Source organism: Microtus pennsylvanicus, chromosome 3 (genome assembly GCF_037038515.1).
Source record: "Microtus pennsylvanicus isolate mMicPen1 chromosome 3, mMicPen1.hap1, whole genome shotgun sequence".
Lineage (NCBI taxonomy): Eukaryota > Metazoa > Chordata > Mammalia > Rodentia > Cricetidae > Microtus > Microtus pennsylvanicus.
In genome coordinates this window covers 2,920,393-2,938,432 of record NC_134581.1, presented here as the reverse complement: position 1 = coordinate 2,938,432, position 18,040 = coordinate 2,920,393, and the positions used below count along the sequence as shown (strand labels likewise).

At 53.1% G+C, this 18,040-nt stretch overlaps 1 protein-coding gene across 6 annotated transcripts in view; it reads left to right on the top strand.

Moving 5' to 3' along the window:
- The window catches only part of Trak1 (trafficking kinesin protein 1), a 179,602-nt gene that overhangs the window by 64,599 nt on the left and 96,963 nt on the right, over nucleotides 1-18,040 (top strand). For all 6 annotated transcript variants that reach the window (XM_075964124.1, XM_075964120.1, XM_075964125.1 and 3 more), the window contains one exon: nucleotides 666-962. The gene's annotated coding sequence lies outside the window, so the exon portion shown is untranslated. Of the gene's footprint in view, nucleotides 1-665; nucleotides 963-18,040 lie in introns of those variants that run through there.

Here is an 18,040-nt window from a genome sequence, read left to right as displayed (position 1 = left end):
GTGTCATACACTGGCCCTTTCCCTCCTGTTGTCCGATTTCAGGGATGGTCCGAGCTGTCTGATGGCACTGATGTTGGTGCCCTGGCCTCTGGAGAAGGGGTCATCCTTGCCACGGTCTTAACCCATTGTCCTTGGCTCTCACCAGGAGCCTGTGAATGGGCCTCCTGTGGTTTTTGTTTTTTTAGAAATAAGGTCTAGAGTTACCAGGTTCTCAAAGGAGTCCACTAATCTCTCACTGGAGCGTAAGGTGGCCGCCAGACTTGAAGTCCTTCATTAAACTGTGTTTAGAATAGTTCAGAGAACCATCTTGTCATATAGAGCAGAATACACAGATTACCGTACCACGCGGCATCTCGTAGCAGCTTGTGCCTTCCTCAGAATGTACACTCGATGCTCTTCCCACCGTGACTTGGTACATACCGTAGCATCTCCCTTTCAGGATGGCCGCCGTCCTCCTGGCTGAGGTGGTTTTATTTCCTAGTACTGCCCAAGGCGGAGTTGTATGAAGTATACAAAGCCTGTGCTCTCTGTTGATCTGGACTGGGGCTTGGTTAGCTCGTGAGCCGTTTCTACAGTGCTTATCACATCTGCCTTGATTTTAAACATTTTGTCTGGATGCAGTCACAGACTTCACGTAACAGTGCCTTCTCTGGATCGCTCCACAGATTCTCAGTGAGCCACCCCTACTGGTACACTGAAGCACCCGGGGGCCATCTGCCCGACTGCTCCCGACCACGGCAGCGGGGCCCTCGATGGCAGTGGGCACCTCCCCTTGAAACCTGCCAAGCTGGACTCCACAGACCTGCACGACGACACCTCGGCCAGCTCCGCGCCCACCTCTGAGGCTTGCAGCCATGCAGTCCTAGCCTGCAGCCCTGGCATCCCTGAAGAGTACTACGTGAGCGAGGCTGCGGAAGATGCTCCCAGCTACAGAGGGTACCGGGATGCCTGCACCATCACCGGTATGCTGGGGCGGGAGGAGGGGCTTCTGTCATCAAGCCTGGGAAAGGGATGCAGCTCCAGGAGCAGGTCTGGGAGTGTGTTAGTAACTTTTAGTAACTGTTCTGGTTGCTGTAACAAAGTAACTGAGGAAGGCCACTGGAGGGAAGGTTTGTTTTGGCTCACAGTTTTGAGGGTGCAGGCCACAGCGGTTTGGAAAGCTTAGCTCAGAATTGTGAGGCCATTTTGCATCCACAGTCAGTAAGGAGAGAAATGAATATCGGCGTTCAGTTCATCACTTTTTCCTTTTTATTCGGACCAGGATCCCATTCCATAGGGTAGCACTGCCCACATTCAGGTTTGGTTTTCCCACCTGAGTTAACCCGGTTGAGAAACCCCTGGCAGACTAATCAGAAGGTTGTCTCCTTAGAGACTCTGGAGCCTGTCAGGATGACAGTATGAACCAGCCATTGCAGGGAGGCTTGGGTCGCCTGTCACAGGAATGTCACCGAGGCTGAAGACAGCATCTTGGGTCCCAAGCCCCATGCACAGCCATCGTGGGTGCTCAGGGTCCTTGGGTCCCACACTCTTCTGTGTCGGACTCTGCTTCTCCAGACATGCGTGGGTGTCATGGAGGTGGCACACAGTGTCATTGCTGGGTACAGAAAGGGGTCCACACTGTGCGTGCCTTGGTGCGCGCTCACACCATCAGCCAAGGCTCTCACTGTGGTGTTGTCCAGGGTCCCAGGAGCAGGAGCCCACTGAGGATGTCTGAGTGTGGGCACTTTGTACTCTAGCTATATGCCCGGGAAATTGTGAGCTAGGACTTGGGGCCAGCACCCCGACAAGGTCGAGAATGGACATGGTCCTGTGGCGCGCACACAGCAGCAAGTGACACTGCCTTGTGGGAAGTTTGCCCTGGCTTTCATTTTGTCTTGTCTTGCTTTTTGCCGCCCCCCCACTTGCAAATAATGTCCCAGGATATTCCACATGTACACATTGGCTTCCGGTTGATTCCTTTGTCCTGGTTATAAGCTGAGTTACACACAGAACCTCCTGTGTGTTAGGAGTTGCCTGGCTCCTGAGGGGCACAGAGACCCCTGCGGCTTCTTGGTGCACGCGTGTGCTCCATCCGGGTCCTGGGCTTCTGCACTCCTCTCCGGCCCCTCTGGCGTGGCACTTATGCTGCCCCCCGCCCCGTGCCCCCAAGCCACCTCTCACTGTCGGCTACCTGAAGGACACAGTGCCAGAAACACCCCCATGTGATCCATCTTTCTCCTCAGTGCAGGAGCATGCTGGGAACTCCTTCTTGGGAGAATCCCAGTGAGACCTCCAGGCCCATGCTCTTGTCTCTACAGGGCAGCTCAGCTAGCTTACTCCGGTTCCTGTGAGAGCTAACAATTGTTGGGTGGGGGAACGGGACGGGACGTTCACTCCATTAAGCATCTGGAGGTTCCTCACCTTGGCTTTAAAGGCCTCAAATAGGATCCCCCCCTTGACCCCTTTGGTCCATCTGCTTCGTGTGTTCCTCACTCTGGGACATGGGCCTCCTTGTGGGACCTCCTTTCAAGTCCTTGAGCATAGTGGACTGTTGTCCAGCTCCGAGCCCCGAGTTGGAGATGGTTGTTTGGGTCTGAGTCCTGAGTGAGAGGGAATGGCGTCCAGCTCCGAGCCCTAATTGCATCCTGAGTGGGGAAGTGGCTTCTGGAGGGGTCCTGGGGTCCCTGCTCTTTAACACCCAGGAAGGGAAGCTGGCTGCGGAGACAGAGGGTTAGGGAGAAGTTGGTACAGGGCACATGGGAGGACGTCGAGGACCGTTGCTCCATGCTTTGGAGGGAAAAAAGATGAGGGAGACGAGAACACTTCCAAATACCCGAGCTGACAGAATCCTGGGAACTTCAGCCTGCTCAACCAGTTTCATGTTCTTGAAGCGTGACGGCTGAGGGCAAAGAGATGACAGAGAGAGATTATGGAGCTTCCAGCCCTGTGGGATGTGGAAACCCGAGGGCCTTTGTTGGGATGCCTGTAGCAAGCCCCAGGGGACCACTGAGAGCCACAGTTCGTGCCCGTGACACCCAGCAGTGGCCCCATACATAGCGTGCCAATTCAGGCACCACGGTGCATTTGAGGAGCCGGGCACTCAGCCCCTGCCATCCCTTCCTGCCACATGAACGTCCTATCAAGCGGTCAGTGCAACAAAGACATAAAATGCAAACGCATTCCCCAGGGACCTGATATGCCTGAGTGCGCTTTGCAGATTCTGAGGGCTTTGCCAAGCACAGCCCTGGGACACTGCCTGGCATCGTGCCTCCACCCTCGCTTCCCAGGGAGTCCTGAGAAGAACAGTGGCTTTCTGTTCTCCTCTACATTTTAGGCAAAACTAGCCGCCCGTCACCAAGCCTTCTCTCCCGGCTCCCCCAGTCACCCCGCCCTGGAGGTGTCGCGTTGTGGGTGCGCCCTTTTCTGTTTGGGACGGTTTTTTATAAGGGGAGGTGATAGAGTGCCTGGGCTGCTGGAGTTACGTAACAACCACCGCGCGTTCTGGGCAGTGCAGGATCTCCTGCTCTGCCCCAACAAGCAAACTCAGAAAACTGCTGAGGAGGGCACAGAGCCGTGGCCAAGCTTGCATGGAGGACCGCTCTTTCTTTGAGTCCTCTTTGGAGTTTGCGTCTGCCCATGGCATTGGCCTTTCAGCTCAGGCAGCCCTCCAGGGCCGAGCCTCTGCCAGGACTCTGCCACAAACTGGCTGGGACAAACTCATGTGGTAAGTGTGCTTATGTGCGCGTCCGCTATAAATGTGCTTTGTGGCATGGCCAGACGAGAGGAAAGAGCAGGGGGACATGGCTTCACCCTTGCTCTGAGCTGTTGGTCAGGCGCTGTTGGCTTGAGGGATCACCAGGGTAAATGGTGGGCCAGTGGAGAGGAGGGGCACCGGAAGCTACCTGTCTCCTCACCCCTTTTACTGTGTTCAGGGGAGACTGACAATTCAAGCCAGGTGCAAGATACAGACCGGGTCTTTACTGGCCAGTAGGGTCTGTGCTATCTGCCACCCTCTTCCTTCTTCTCTTCTTTTTTCTCTTCCTCTCCCTTCTCCTTCTCTTCCTCTTATTTTGTTTTGTTTTTTTTGAGACAGTTTCTCTGTGTAGTCCCAATTGTCCTGGAACTCACTCTGTAGACCAGGCTGGTCTCAAACTCACGGAGATCCACCTGCCTCCCTCCTTCCCAGGTGCTGGGATTAAAGGCTGCGCCACCACTGCTGGCTTCTTCCTCTTTGTTCACTACTCGGAATCACGTGTTCTAGACCGGTGCTCTGCCACGGAGTTCCAGAGTTCTGTCCCTAGTTCACCCTCCCGTTTTTAAACTTTAATTTTCTGACAGAGTCTCATAATACTTTCAGGTTGACCTTGAACTTGTGGTAGCTCAAGCAGGTCCTGAATTTACATTACCCTGCCTCAGCCTCTCCATTTCAGCAGTTTCTTAGAGCCCGGGCTCGTGTCCTAGGTTAGCAAGGGATTTTTCAAATGTGAAGAACAGAGCCCCTCAGCATTCTTCCCTCCTTCCCCCACATTCTTGTGTCTTCTCTACCCAAAGCTTGGCCCTGTGATTGTGGTCCCCACACCCCTGACAGAGCTTTAGCTGGCCTGCTCTGGCTTGTTGCTTGCTGCGGCTTCTCACTTCCTGAATGGATCAGACTCAAGTCTGACAGCAGAATGACCCATCTTGCTTCCTACCCCCACTCCAAATCCTGCGGAGTTCTAGGAAGGTGTGACCTCTTCTTGTCCCTTACCAACAGTTCCAAGTTTGTAGATCTTTAAATCATATTAACCCATTAAAGCCACACAGTCTTACTGGTGCCAATACATGGAACCCTCAGATGCCCAGGACCAGCTTCTTGCTGGGGTGTCTGTTAATTTCTGGGGTTTCTCAGTAAGAAATGGTCCTGCTCAAAGCCCAGAGGTGAGCATGGCTGTGTGTGAGTGGCTGTAAACCTCTGAAAACTGGCAAGAACTTCTCGGAGATGGGAAGCTTCTGGCATTTGTCCTGCCTGAAGGAGAGCACGCTTGGTGTCGGAGGTGGATGGCTTAGTCAGGAAAGTGCTTGCCATGCGGGCACCGGGGCTTGAGTTTGTGCCCTAGAACCCACATATAAAAACCACATCTGATGGTGCATGCGTGTGTTCTCAGCACTGGGGAGGCAGACAGAGTATCCCTGGGGCTTGCTGGCCAGCTCATCTAAATGAATTGGTGAGCCCCAGGCCAATGAGAGGCCCTGTCTCAAAAGCCAGCATGGGGAGCAAAAGACACAGGCTGACATCTGGCCACATGGGAACATGTACATACATGTATGTATACACATGAACACATTAAAACAAAACAAAGCAAAAGTCACAATCTGGCCCCCTACCCCGAAGCAGACACATAAGGAACTTGTCCCTTTAACACTAACCTAACTCACTGAAAGTGGCATCTAATCGCCCCCCCCCTTGCTCAAATCAAACATTGTGGCCTCCCTGCACAGTTTATTAATTGAGCTTAGGTGTTGTTTAGTAATTCCAGAAGTTTAATTTTAGTGGTTCCCTTTGAAAAGTTATCATCTAAATGATACTTCCTTTGCCGTGAATGAGGGGAAGAATGGACAGTGGAATTATTGCTTGAGGATTCAACGAGAAGCCACACGCTTTGGGGCGGGGTGGGGAATTTTCTAAAGCCATAAATTAGGCCATTTCCCTCCGTGGGTCGCTCTGGCCTAGCAGTGGTCAGGTTCTGCAGACGAAACAGAGGACAGAAATCTCTCTGTGAGTCTCGTGCTGATTTCTGGATCTTTGCAAAGACTGGATACTGATGTCCGGGGCCACTGCCTCCTGTTCTGGCCCTCGGGTGATGGACAAGGTGCTGGCCATACAGGGTTTTCAATATAAAGAAAAGTTTTTAAATTACATTTTTGTATTTCTGCATATATGTGTGTATAAACACGTGAGCACAGAGGCCAGCCTGCGGGAGTCAGTTCTCGTCAGCCCTGCGTGGGTCCCGGGGATTGAACTCAGGGAGTCAGTTCTCGTCAGCCCGTGTGGGTCCTGGGGATTGAACTCAGGGAGTCAGTTCTCGTCAGCCCATGTGGGTCCCGGGGATTGAACTCAGGGAGTCAGTTCTTGTCAGCCCGTGTGGGTCTCGGGGATTGAACTCAGGGAGTCAGTTCTTGTCAGCCCGTGTGGGTCTCGGGGATTGAACTCAGGGAGTCAGTTCTTGTCAGCCCGTGTGGGTCTCGGGGATTGAACTCAGGGAGTCAGTTCTCTTCAGCCCGTGTGGGTCCCGGGGTTTGAACTCAGGCTGTCAGGTTTGCAGCAGACACCTTGGTGCTCTGAGCCCGCTCGGTGACCCCAGAAATCAGATCGTTGGCCTGTAACTAGGGTTGCAGCTTTCAGGTGCTCTTCACATTTGTATCCGCCTCCCAGCTGGTGTCAGTTCCTGGAGACAGGCTTCCTATAGTCAGTGACCTCATTAGCATGTCACCTTTTACAGCCTTTCACCAACCAGCCATCTGGGGAGACAAACAAGCAAGAAGTTATAATGGAGGAGATTTGGGTGGGCCTGGACGTCAGCCCTGGCCCCTGGTTTTTCCTGCTCCGCAGGGGTTTGCTGTTGGGGGCCTGTGCCTGGAATGGTGGGGTGGGGGTTGGTGCACCACGTCACAGAGCTAGAGCAGGGAGACTCTCCGTGTTTCTCTATTGGAGCCTCATAAGTCACTGGGTCACCTTCATATGGGCATCACTCAGGCAGGCCAGGGTCACCAGGGCCTGCAGGCATCAGTCATACAGTGTGTCTCACATCCTCTCCGTACACAGATGAAGAGGCTGAGGTGCAGAGTGTGAGCAAAGACGCAGATTCCCGGTGAAACCGGGCTTTAGTCTAGGCTGGCTGCCTTGGGCTCTGCTGTCTTCTCTACCCTGAGTGACCTGGGAAGAAGGTCGTGACATATAGTGACTCCCCCAGGGCACCACAGGACTCCCTTCCCCAGCCACCGGGAGTCCCTGGGTGTTTTCTGTCCTAGACAACAGGGAGACCCGCAATTCACCAAGCTGCTTTTCCACCTCTTGGTCGTTGGATACGTTTAGACCTGCTGCTTCCCCTTCCGCTATAGGCAGTCTATACGTAAACGAGATCGGGTGCTTCCACTGAAGCCAGTCCCACTTTCTGGAGCTCACCCTGAGGTGCCTCACTTAGAAAAGTGTGGGAAAGCAGAAACAGATTACAACTTGGAGTGAGTTCCCACCACAGCAGATATGTGACCCTCGACCCTCGAGCCCAGCGGTTCTCAACCTCTGGGTCACAGCCCCTTTGGCAAACCTGTCTCCAAAACTACTTACATTATGATTCATTTATTATGCATGCAGCACTCTGCCTGCATGTCCACCTGTGGGTCAGAAGAGGGCACCAGATCTCACCGTAGATGGTTGTGAGCCATCCTCTGGCTGGGGGGGAACTGAACTCAGGATCTCTGGAAGAGCAGCTAGTGCTCTTAGCCTCTGAGCCATCTCTCCAGCCCATTACATTATGATTCACAACGAAACAAAATTATGAAGTAGCAACAAAAATAATTTTATGATTGTGGTCCCCACAGCATGACGAACTGTGTTCAAGGGTTGCACATTGGGAAGGTTGAGAACCGCTGCTGTCACCCCCTTTCTCAGGACACCTTGCCACCTGCACCTTGTTGCCTTTTCTGCTTGCAGTCATTGTCCGTGTTGGAGACCTTTTCCCACGAGCAAACTCACGGCACAGTCTTTGTCCGTAGCTGGTCCTTGCTGTCTCCAGAGCCACTACTGACATCACTAGTAGCCCTTCCATAGGCTACTTCCGGCTTCACACATCCGTTCCCCAGGTCTGGGAGATCCCTGCTTCCACCCAGCAATGTCCCTCATGTCGAGCAGGATGGCTGGGGGTTGGACTTGAGTTTTGGTGGACGTCAGCAGGGTCGTCTTTTCTGGGTTGTGATCAGTTCTGCCTGTAGCTCGCGCAGTGGCTCCCTTCAGTTTTGTGACAGCACACCTTTACAACCTTCTCCTTCTTTACCGTTGGCTTGTCTGCTGCTGAAGGCATTGAGTGAGCTCACACATACGGTACAGACTAGGAAGTGAGCTCACACATAGGGTACAGACTAGGAAGTGAGCTCACACATACGGTACAGACTAGGAAGTGAGCTCTCACATACGGTACAGACTAGGAAGTGAGCTCTCACATACGATACAGACTAGGAAGTGAGCTCACACATACGGTACAGACTAGGAAGTGAGCTCACACATACGGTACAGACTAGGAAGTGAGCTCACACATACGGTACAGACTAGGAAGTGAGCTCACACATACGGTACAGACTAGGAAGTGAGCTCACACATAGGGTACAGACTAGGAAGTGAGCTCACACATAGGATACAGACTAGGAAGTGAGCTCACACATACGGTACAGACTAGGAAGTGAGCTCACACATACGGTACAGACTAGGAAGTGAGCTCACACATACGGTACAGACTAGGAAGTGAGCTCACACATACGGTACAGACTAGGAAGTGAGCTCTCACATACGGTACAGACTAGGAAGTGAGCTCTCACATACGGTACAGACTAGGAAGTGAGCTCACACATACGGTACAGACTAGGAAGTGAGCTCTCACATACGGTACAGACTAGGAAGTGAGTTCACACATACGGTACAGACTAGGAAGTGAGCTCTCACATACGGTACAGACTAGGAAGTGAGCTCTCACATACGGTACAGACTAGGAAGTGAGCTCACACATACGGTACAGACTAGGAAGTGAGCTCACACATAGGATACAGACTAGGAAGTGAGCTCACACATAGGATACAGACTAGGAAGTGAGCTCACACATCGGGTACAGACTAGGAAGTGAGCTCACACATACGGTACAGACTAGGAAGTGAGCTCTCACATACGGTACAGACTAGGAAGTGAGCTCACACATACGGTACAGACTAGGAAGTGAGCTCTCACAAACGGTACAGACTAGGAAGTGAGCTCACACATACGGTACAGACTAGGAAGTGAGCTCTCACATACGGTACAGACTAGGAAGTGAGCTCACACATACGGTACAGACTAGGAAGTGAGCTCACACATACGGTACAGACTAGGAAGTGAGCTCACACATAGGATACAGACTAGGAAGTGAGCTCACACATACGGTACAGACTAGGAAGTGAGCTCACACATACGGTACAGACTAGGAAGTGAGCTCACACATACGGTACAGACTAGGAAGTGAGCTCACACATACGGTACAGACTAGGAAGTGAGCTCACACATACGGTACAGACTAGGAAGTGAGCTCTCACATACGGTACAGACTAGGAAGTGAGCTCACACATACGGTACAGACTAGGAAGTGAGCTCACAGATAGGGTACAGACTAGGAAGTGAGCTCTCACATACGGTACAGACTAGGAAGTGAGCTCACACATACGGTACAGACTAGGAAGGCTTCGTGTGCAGTCAGCGCTCACGCAGTGTGCTTCTTCAGTGTTACAGCCACATTTAACCTGTTCACCCTCTCACTTCCTGTCTACTCATGTGTCTGCCTGCCCCTTCATTGTCTGTCTATCTGCTTGCCCCTTTGTGTTTATCCGTGGGTCTGCTTGGCGTAGAGGAAACCCTGGTGGCTGCTGCTGGCTGTGGGGAAGCTGAGGGCAGGCAAGGGACGCGCAGGGGAGGGAAGGCAGGCAAAGCTGTTCAGACACGACCCCGCCGCTAGACCCCTTTGCAGGCCCTTTCCCAGCTCCTGCCTCCATGGGGACCGTAACCTGGATCCCAAGACCAGCTGCTTTGAGTTCTGAGTCGCATAGGTGGCTTTGTCCTTCATCAGCACACCTGTCTGTGACGCTGTGCACAACTCCCAGTAACAACCGTCCTCTGCCCTCGGTTCCTCTCGCCTGCTGTGAGAAGTTGTTCTTCTGTGGGGGATAGCTCTTCTTCCCAAGGGTCCTGCTGAGAGCAGGCAGCTCAGGCTGTAGTTCCCTAAGAGGACTGGGCGGGGCCAAGAAGAACCTGGGCGGGGCTGAAAAGGGGCTGGGCGGGGCTGAGGCGAGGCCGGACAGAAGCTTCTCCATAAGAGAATGATTTCCGCTCTGGTGACCCCTCCCCTCCCCCCTCCCTTCAGTTCTTCAGTATTTGTTCGGCAATTACTCTGGTAAACTCATCTGTGCAACCCTGCCTTTTTAATGAGTGCACAGACTGATCCTGTTTCATATTGATTTTAAGGGTTCTGTGAGATCTTCGTCCGATGTATGTGGGAACATTGTCTGTCCTTCAGGGCGCTGTCATGCATCTTCCCTAAGAAGCTGCCTCACCTCCTGTGGGAACAGCCTGTCAGTGTTCCCACGGGAGGGGCCTTGCAGCCTTAGGAACTTGGACGGTTTAAAGTGGTGGCTGAGGCTGTCCACCCTAGGTGGTTCCCTTTCTCCAGAGCAGTTATGGTGGTGGCATCCTTGGGGTTCCCATGGCGCCTGTTCAGTGCCTGGCCCTTTGCTGATGTGTAGAGACAGCAGCCAACACTAGTGAAGGTTTTATATTGGCCACTGCAGCAACAGCCAGGGCACTGTTTACAGAGGGTCCCTGGCAGCCCTTGTATCCAGCTCTTCCCTCCTCTCCCTCTCCCCTGCCTTCTCCTTCCCACCCTTCCCGCCCCTCCTTCCTGTTTTCCTTCATCTTCCTCCTACTCCCCACCCCATCCATCTTTCCCACCACCCTGGCTCTCTGAGAAAATGCGGTCAGGCACAGCATCCCAGGGCTCTGAGCCCCACTTTTCAAGGAGGGTTTGGGGACAGGAGTTCGTTGTTCTGTTTGTTGTTGCTGCTCTTATTGTTATTGTCAGTTTGACACAAACTAGAGTCATCTGGGAAGAACCAGCCTTTGTTGAGCAATGCCTGCCTCAGATTGGCCTGTGGACAAGTCTGTGGGGGCATTTTCATGATTAATGACTGGCGAGGGAGGGTGCAGCTCGCTTCAGACAGAGTCACCCTGGGCCTATGATTCTGGATTGTTTATAAAGCAAACTGGACAAAACTCAGCCAGCAGCCAGGAGGCAGTGCTCCTCCGTGGTCTCTGTTTCAGCCTCTGCCTCCAGGTTCCTGCCCTCTCTCCCCTGAGGGACTGCAGTGTGGAAGTGTGAGCCACTAAATCCTGTCCTCCTGCACATCGCTTTTAAGTAGAGTTTTCTCACAGCAGTAGGGAAGCAAATTCAAACAGGTTTCTCCAGACTTTTGGTTTTTGCCCCCTAGGAGCTTGGCAAATACCCTGGTGTGAGGTCATCATCAGGCCTGGATCCATTGCAAACCAAGGCTGAGCAGATTGTCCCACACTTGGGCTGGATGTGGAATTCTGGGAGAAAGAGAGATACAGTCTTATCGTAAGGAGGTTCAGATTTCAGACCTGGTCAGTGTGTGGCTGGCAGAGGCCAGATGTGATCCTGTTGCTGCCAGGAGGGCCAGGAACTGAGGTGGGGATTATTTGGTGGCAGGTGTGCAGGTGGCCGCAGCCTGGCTGACTGACTGGACTTGGTGGAGAACCACCACTGAAAAGGATGAGTAGATGCCAGGGAGCCCAGGATCTGGGTCCGCAACACGATGAGAGCCTCTAGCGCATAAGGTGTTCTGTGGACCAATGAGATGAGACAGAGAGCAAGGGAGCAGCCACTCAGGGCCACAGCTTGACTGACCCAGGAGCCTCCGTAGGAACCTGGGCAGACTAAGCTCCCAGGAGGGAGGGCAGGCAGACAGGCTTATTTCTCATGCTTTCTGGAGCACTGGTGTGTGCTCTGTGAGTGAGCCACACCCCCCAGCCCAGGGTCCACGAGGACAGGTCCTTCCTGCATCCCCTCCCACAAGCCTGAGCCTATGAAAAGGCAGCTTTGCCAAGGCTGCCCACCTTGCAGACATCGCTTCTGGTTTGTATTCCTTGGCTCAGTGTTAACAGCTCTTAGTGTGTAAAGCGAGGACAGGACCCCTCCAAGGTGGTGGAAGGGAGTTTTTTTTTTTATCATAGGAGGAGAATACAGCCGGAGGCATCTGGGGGAAGAGTCCAGAGCAGGGAGAGAAAGTAGTGGACTGAGCGTGGCCAGCGGACTGGACGTGGCTGGGGGTGGAAGAGGAGGAGAGGACAAGAGAGGGGCAAGGCAGAGGAAGACACAGCAGAACCAGGAGCCCGCGTGGCCTAGATGGCAGGGTCCTGTAGGGCTGAGAAGCTGCAGGAGGGGAAGGCTGTGCGCTGGAGAAGTTTAGCGCAGGGGTCCAGGAGAGAAGAGCTGAGAGGAGCCAGGATGCCAGCATGAACTCTGACAGGTGTTTGCAATGGAGGCCACTGTGTGCTGATAGGCTCCGCAAACAGACATTTGGCCCAAGTGTCTTTTGAACCGGATAGTTGGTAGGCTGGTTTTCTTTCCTTTCGGGGTTTGTGCATAGAGGAGACATGAACAGAGCCAAACATGCCTGGTAGCCAGGCTGGAAGTTTTCTGTTCCCACTTCCTTCCCAGGCCCGTGATTGGCGGTCAGGCTGCAGAATGCGATGGCCCCGTGGGGCTGGAAGGGTGATGCTGCAACACCACCTAGTGGATCCGTGAAGCACTACAGCAGCAGCCTGATCTCCCACACTCTCCAAGAATGGGTCTGTTGTGTGGCAGTGACCGTAGGTGTGCGGAATGCAGGGAACCTTCCTTACACCCCTTCTCGGACTGGCCTCCTGGACATTCCGGGTGCTGGAGCCCATTCTGGAAGTCGGTTCTGGGAAGGAGGATGACAAAGTCAAACGACCTCGTGTTTCTTGCTTACGTTCCCTGGGAAGGATGGTGGCGACCCTGGTTCTATCATGGCCCAGACTTTCCCATGTGTATTGGTGGTGTGCTCTGCGTGTCTCTGAATTTCTGGGTGTCACTGTAGAAGTGCTGACTGATGCCTCCCCAGTTCCAGAAACTCTGACATTTCTTCCGTGCTCGTGTTGGTGATCAGTTTAGGATCTGTTCACTCAGGACACCCTGGGTCACAGAAGCATGCTTACACGGGCCATGCACGGATGTACACGGGCCATGCACGGATGTACACGGGCCATTGCACGGATGTACACGGGCCATTGCACGGATGTACACGGGCCACGCACAGATGTACATGGGCCATTGCACGGATGTACACGGGCCATGCACGGATGTACACGGGCCATTGCACGGATGTACACGGGCCATTGCACGGATGTACACGGGCCATGCACGGATGTACATGGGCCATGCATGATGTGTCATGTGTGGTGTGGTGCTTCCCTGCAGCGAATGAGAATAGCCCAGCGGGGTAGGGGGCGGAGGGAGGCTGTGAACAACACGAAGCCTGGTTTCCTTTCCCAGGGACAGACACCTTCAAGCCCTTTCCTCTCTCAGTTCTGCTGGGCCGGAGAAGCTGGGAGAAATGAAGAGGGCACAGCTTTGACGGCCTCGAGCTGGGGTTAGCAGAGGACAAACATTCGAGGTGCGTCTGCCGCTGGCTGTCAGAGTAGGCTGGATTCCCGGGGGGAGCAGTGGCTTGCAGACCCCAGCTTGGCCTGTGAACAGAACACCTGCCCCTGGCACCCACTCCTTTTCTGTGTCCAAATACCAGACAACAGTAGTCTGACGGGGAGGAAGAGTCTGTTCTGGCTCACAGTTTGTGAGGTGTAGTCTGTTGCGGTCAGGAGGGCATGGTGGTGGCGTTGGAGGCGCGTGGCTGGTTGTTCACCTTCGCTGGCTCAGGCGCCCAGCTGGCTTTCTTCTGTTCCTGTTTACTGAGCCCAGGACCCTTCCTGGTGGGATAGTGCTGCCTGCATTCAGGGTGGATCATTCCCCCTGAGTTCATCCTTTCTGAAAACATCCTTACTGAGGTACCGTAGGAAGGCAACACTGATGCTCCAGGCTCTGCTAACCCAGTCAGCCTGGCCAAATGAACCATCCCAGACCCCACACTTAACAAGAGGGAAATCTGTGTTGGAGCCAGATGAGGGTCTAGCCCCACCCATTCAACGCTGAAGCCACAGCCACGTGCCTGATGACAAGATGACCGAGCACTTTGTCCTCAGGTGTGCCTCACCTGGCTCCCCGCACCCTCTGCAGAACCATGACACAGGCATTTGGGAAGCTGCCTGGCATGGCATGCGGCTGGCCTAGGTGGCAGCTTGGCCTTCAGGGCGAGCCACCCTTATTTCTGTGGCCAGCACAGCTCTGTCCCAGGAATCTTGCTGCAGAGCTGGAAGTGCACCAAGTAGCCCTTGCAAGCTCCGCCCCCCTTGTTGGAATTCTCACACAGGTACAGTTTATATCCAGACACTCCATCCATGGGATGTATAATATTGAGTAGCTTTTAGTATGTTTTGGGATTGGCCCATTGCTTTCAGAGTGTTAGGGTATTTTTAGCATCCCCACAGAGAAACTACATAGCCTTTAGCCATCCCCAGATCTGCCCTGCAGGATAACTGCATACTGCCTGTGTTCTCAGGGCCTCTGAGTTCCTCTGCATCATTCTGTTTGTTTGGTTTTGGAGACAGGGTTTCTCTGTGTAGCCCTGGCTGTCCTGGAACTCACTCTGTAGACCAGGCTGGCCTGGAACTCACAGAGAGTCGTCTGCCTTTGCCTCCCAAGTGCTGGGATTAAAGGCACACGCCACCATTGCCCGCTGTCTGTATTGTTTTGAAGGCTGATGGGTTGACTGTCTGCCTGGGCTGGCAGAGCTGAGTGGGGCTGTTTGGGTGTATGCATCATGGCTTTCTTGTCCCACACAGTGACTGTGGCGCTAAGCAGTGACTTCAAGATTTGGCCCAGGGCTGGGAACGTGGGCTTTGTCACTGGCAGAGCGTTGCAGTGAGGACAAGGACCTAAGTGTGGTCTCCAGACCCAAAGGCTGGGCATGTGGCGCACACTTGCTGTCTTGGTGCAGGGAAAGCAGAGACGGCAGTTTCCTGGTGTTCCCTGGCTTGCCAGCCTAGCCTGCTCGGGAGAGTTCCAGGTCAGCGGGAGACCCTGTCTCACAAAAGACAGACGGCTCCTGCGGGATGACAGCTGAGGAGTCCTCTGGCCTCCATACGCATGCGCACGCAGGAATGACAGCTGAGGAGTCCTCTGGCCTCCACACGCATGCGCTCACAGGAATGTTAGCTGAGGAGTCCTCTGGCCTCCGCACTCATGCGCATGCAGGAATGACAGCTGAGGTGGCCTCTGTCCTCCATACGCATGCACATGTGCAAGCAGGAAACAAAAATCTCTCCCTTCCTAACCTCCTGTTCTGCTGGTAACACGCCTTCCTCTGCCATGTTCTATGTTCTGAGGTTGCTTTGAAGCCTGTTTAAGTAACGTGGACTCAGGTCACGGAGATTCAGCTCACTCTGTGGGTCTCTGTGTTTACAGCTACACGAAGTCGGGTGTGAGAGTGTCCTGCTGTGCAGGTGACCTCACCTCGCTGTTTTGAAAATACCGCCATGGTTCGTTCAGCAGAGTGTAGTAAAATGTAGGTAAACAGTGTAGCAGATGAGGACACTGTGCTGCGGCCTCTCAGGGTTTTGTTCTATTAATAAGATAAACGTCTCCAAATTTGGAATTTAGCTCTTTACCCCTTGATGGTAGCTGACTTCCATTGTCCCCCCAGTCAAGCTCACACTGGAGGAGAGGCCGGGAAAGGGTGTGGGTGGGCCTGAACTCTGCCAGATGCCAGGAAGTTGTTTTGCTTTGTGGCAGGGTCTTCTGTAGCCCAGGCTGGCCTCCAGTTCCCCATGCAGTGCAGAATGAGCTAGGCCTCCTGAGCGCCCTTCCTCCACCTCCCAGGTGCTGGGATTGCAGGGACTTGCCAACACGGCCACCACATCCATTGCATGGGTACTGGGCCCACTGCAGGTCTTCACGTATGTCGGGCAGCTGTACCCACTGAGCAGTCTCAGCCTGCTCATACAAGCTTTGTTCATGCCACAGATGCCAGGTCTGGAGGATTCTCTACAGAGCCTCAGTGATTTGGGGATGGGAAACTCGGCCTAAAACCCCACATTATCATATTACCGCTGTAAAGAGGGCTGGGATGGTTAAGTGCCTCGCAGATACTTGTTCTGTTTTGTTCTGGCTTGCTAGGGAAACACGGTTCACATCTAGTTATTTAATGGCTGTTAGCAAAAGTGAAGTTAGATGGTTTTGAACAGCAGCTTCACCTGGTACCCCTTATTTTTCTCTGAAGTAAAAGAACCTGAAGGTTGGGAGATGGGCTGCCTAAGCAAGCAGACCTGGGTTCGACCCCGAGAACCCACATAAAAATTCCAGGGGTGCTAGTCTCTGCCTATAATCCTGGCTCGGAAGTCAGAGGCAAGCAGACCCTTGGAGAGTGCTGACCAGCGGGCTAGCTTAGCCTGCGGGGAGCCAGGGAAGAGGGAGAGGGTCTGTCCTAAAAAAATAAGAAGAATGAATGAAGAAGACACCTAAGGTTTACCTCTGGCCTCCATAAGCTTGTGCCCACATATGCATACACACGCACGCACGCACGCACGCACGCACGGTTCAGAAAGAGGCTGGCAGAGCCAGTGTGGCCCTGCCATCCTCCGGGCCCCAGGCTCCTTTTCGCCATTGGTTTTATTATCTTAACCATGGCTCCATTTTTAAGGCTACCCGTATGTAATGAAGCTTCAAAAGCTCCCACCAACCCCAGCAAATCACAATCTGTAGCCGTAGGCCATCTCTCCTGCCATATTGGCTGAACGCAAGCCTTGTGGTCATGGTTTGCTCTGGAGGTGGAAGTGGGTGGCTAAGAAGCCCTTCTATGAGGTTCCGGGACTTGATGGCAGAGGGCAGATCGCGCTGTCTGCTGGGCCACTGCAACCAGGGTTCAAAGCATGACATAAGCCTTCTGCATCAGTGTCTCTTCATCTTTCAAGTCATGACCTGTTCACGAAAATAATAATGGTGCTTGCAAAGCATGATGGGTAAGTGGTGGAAGCCATTCATAGCTGGAGGCTGCTTTGGACCCTGGCTGGCACCTTGTATTCTGGCCATAGTGTGGGAGAGTTCTGGAATCTGGAAGCCATATTTTATGAGGCAAAGGACAGCCAAGGGATTCAACCTCTACAGGCTGAGGTGCCAGAAGGGACATGCCTTCACAAACTTAGGGTCACAGCCACCATAACCTGGGGCACCAGGAAACATCACAAGAACCACCATGTCAGAGGTGACTATGGGGCTCCTGGGTGGAGACAGTCTCACAATGGCACCGGAGGGACTTTAACTGTGTGTATTGTGTAAGGGACTCTCAAAGACCCAGAGACCCTGGACATTTGGAAAAAGTTAAAGCCTTGATGGCCTCAAGGCTTCAGTGAGACAGACAGCAAGGTGATGGTAGGGAGGAGACAGGGGCTGTGGGACTCCCGGAAGCAGGCTCGCTCTTGGGAATCATGGAAGCTCCCTCCACTTCCGAGCCCCACTTCCAACAGTAAACAATCATTTAGGGAATTTGGGTGTCGGTCTCTCTGTAAACTCCTTGCTGACAGTTGGGTGAAGTTTCTTTGGTGGTTTTCACTGTGACATTTCAGGGGGTCTTGGTAAATTAAACCACTTTAGCTTGAATGATTCCACAGGCTCTCATCTCCCATGGAAACAAAAGCAGAACCTCTTTTCCAAAGCAGCATATCCTTAGACCCATATTTTAAAGTCAAGATACCTTTTTCAGCAGTTCCCAGACTCAAATGTCTTTCTCCAGTCAAAAAATTAAAAGAAAACACAATATACATAATTTAAATTCTCCGTGCACATTCCATCCGTTTGTGGTTTATAATCTGTCTACCCTCTGTCTCTTTAAAGACTTACTCAGACACACATAACTCATATACCCATCTTTAACCCACCCTCACCATTCCAGAGGGCGATCTCGCCGAGGGCCTCCACTTGTAAAACTACACCAGTTCGGGGCTAGAGAGATGGCTCAGTGGTTAAGAGCATTGCCTGCTCTTCCAAAGGTCCTGAGTTCAATTCCCAGCAACCACATGGTGGCTCACAACCATCTGTAAAGACGTCTGGCGCCCTCATCTGTCCTTCAGGCATACAGACAGAAT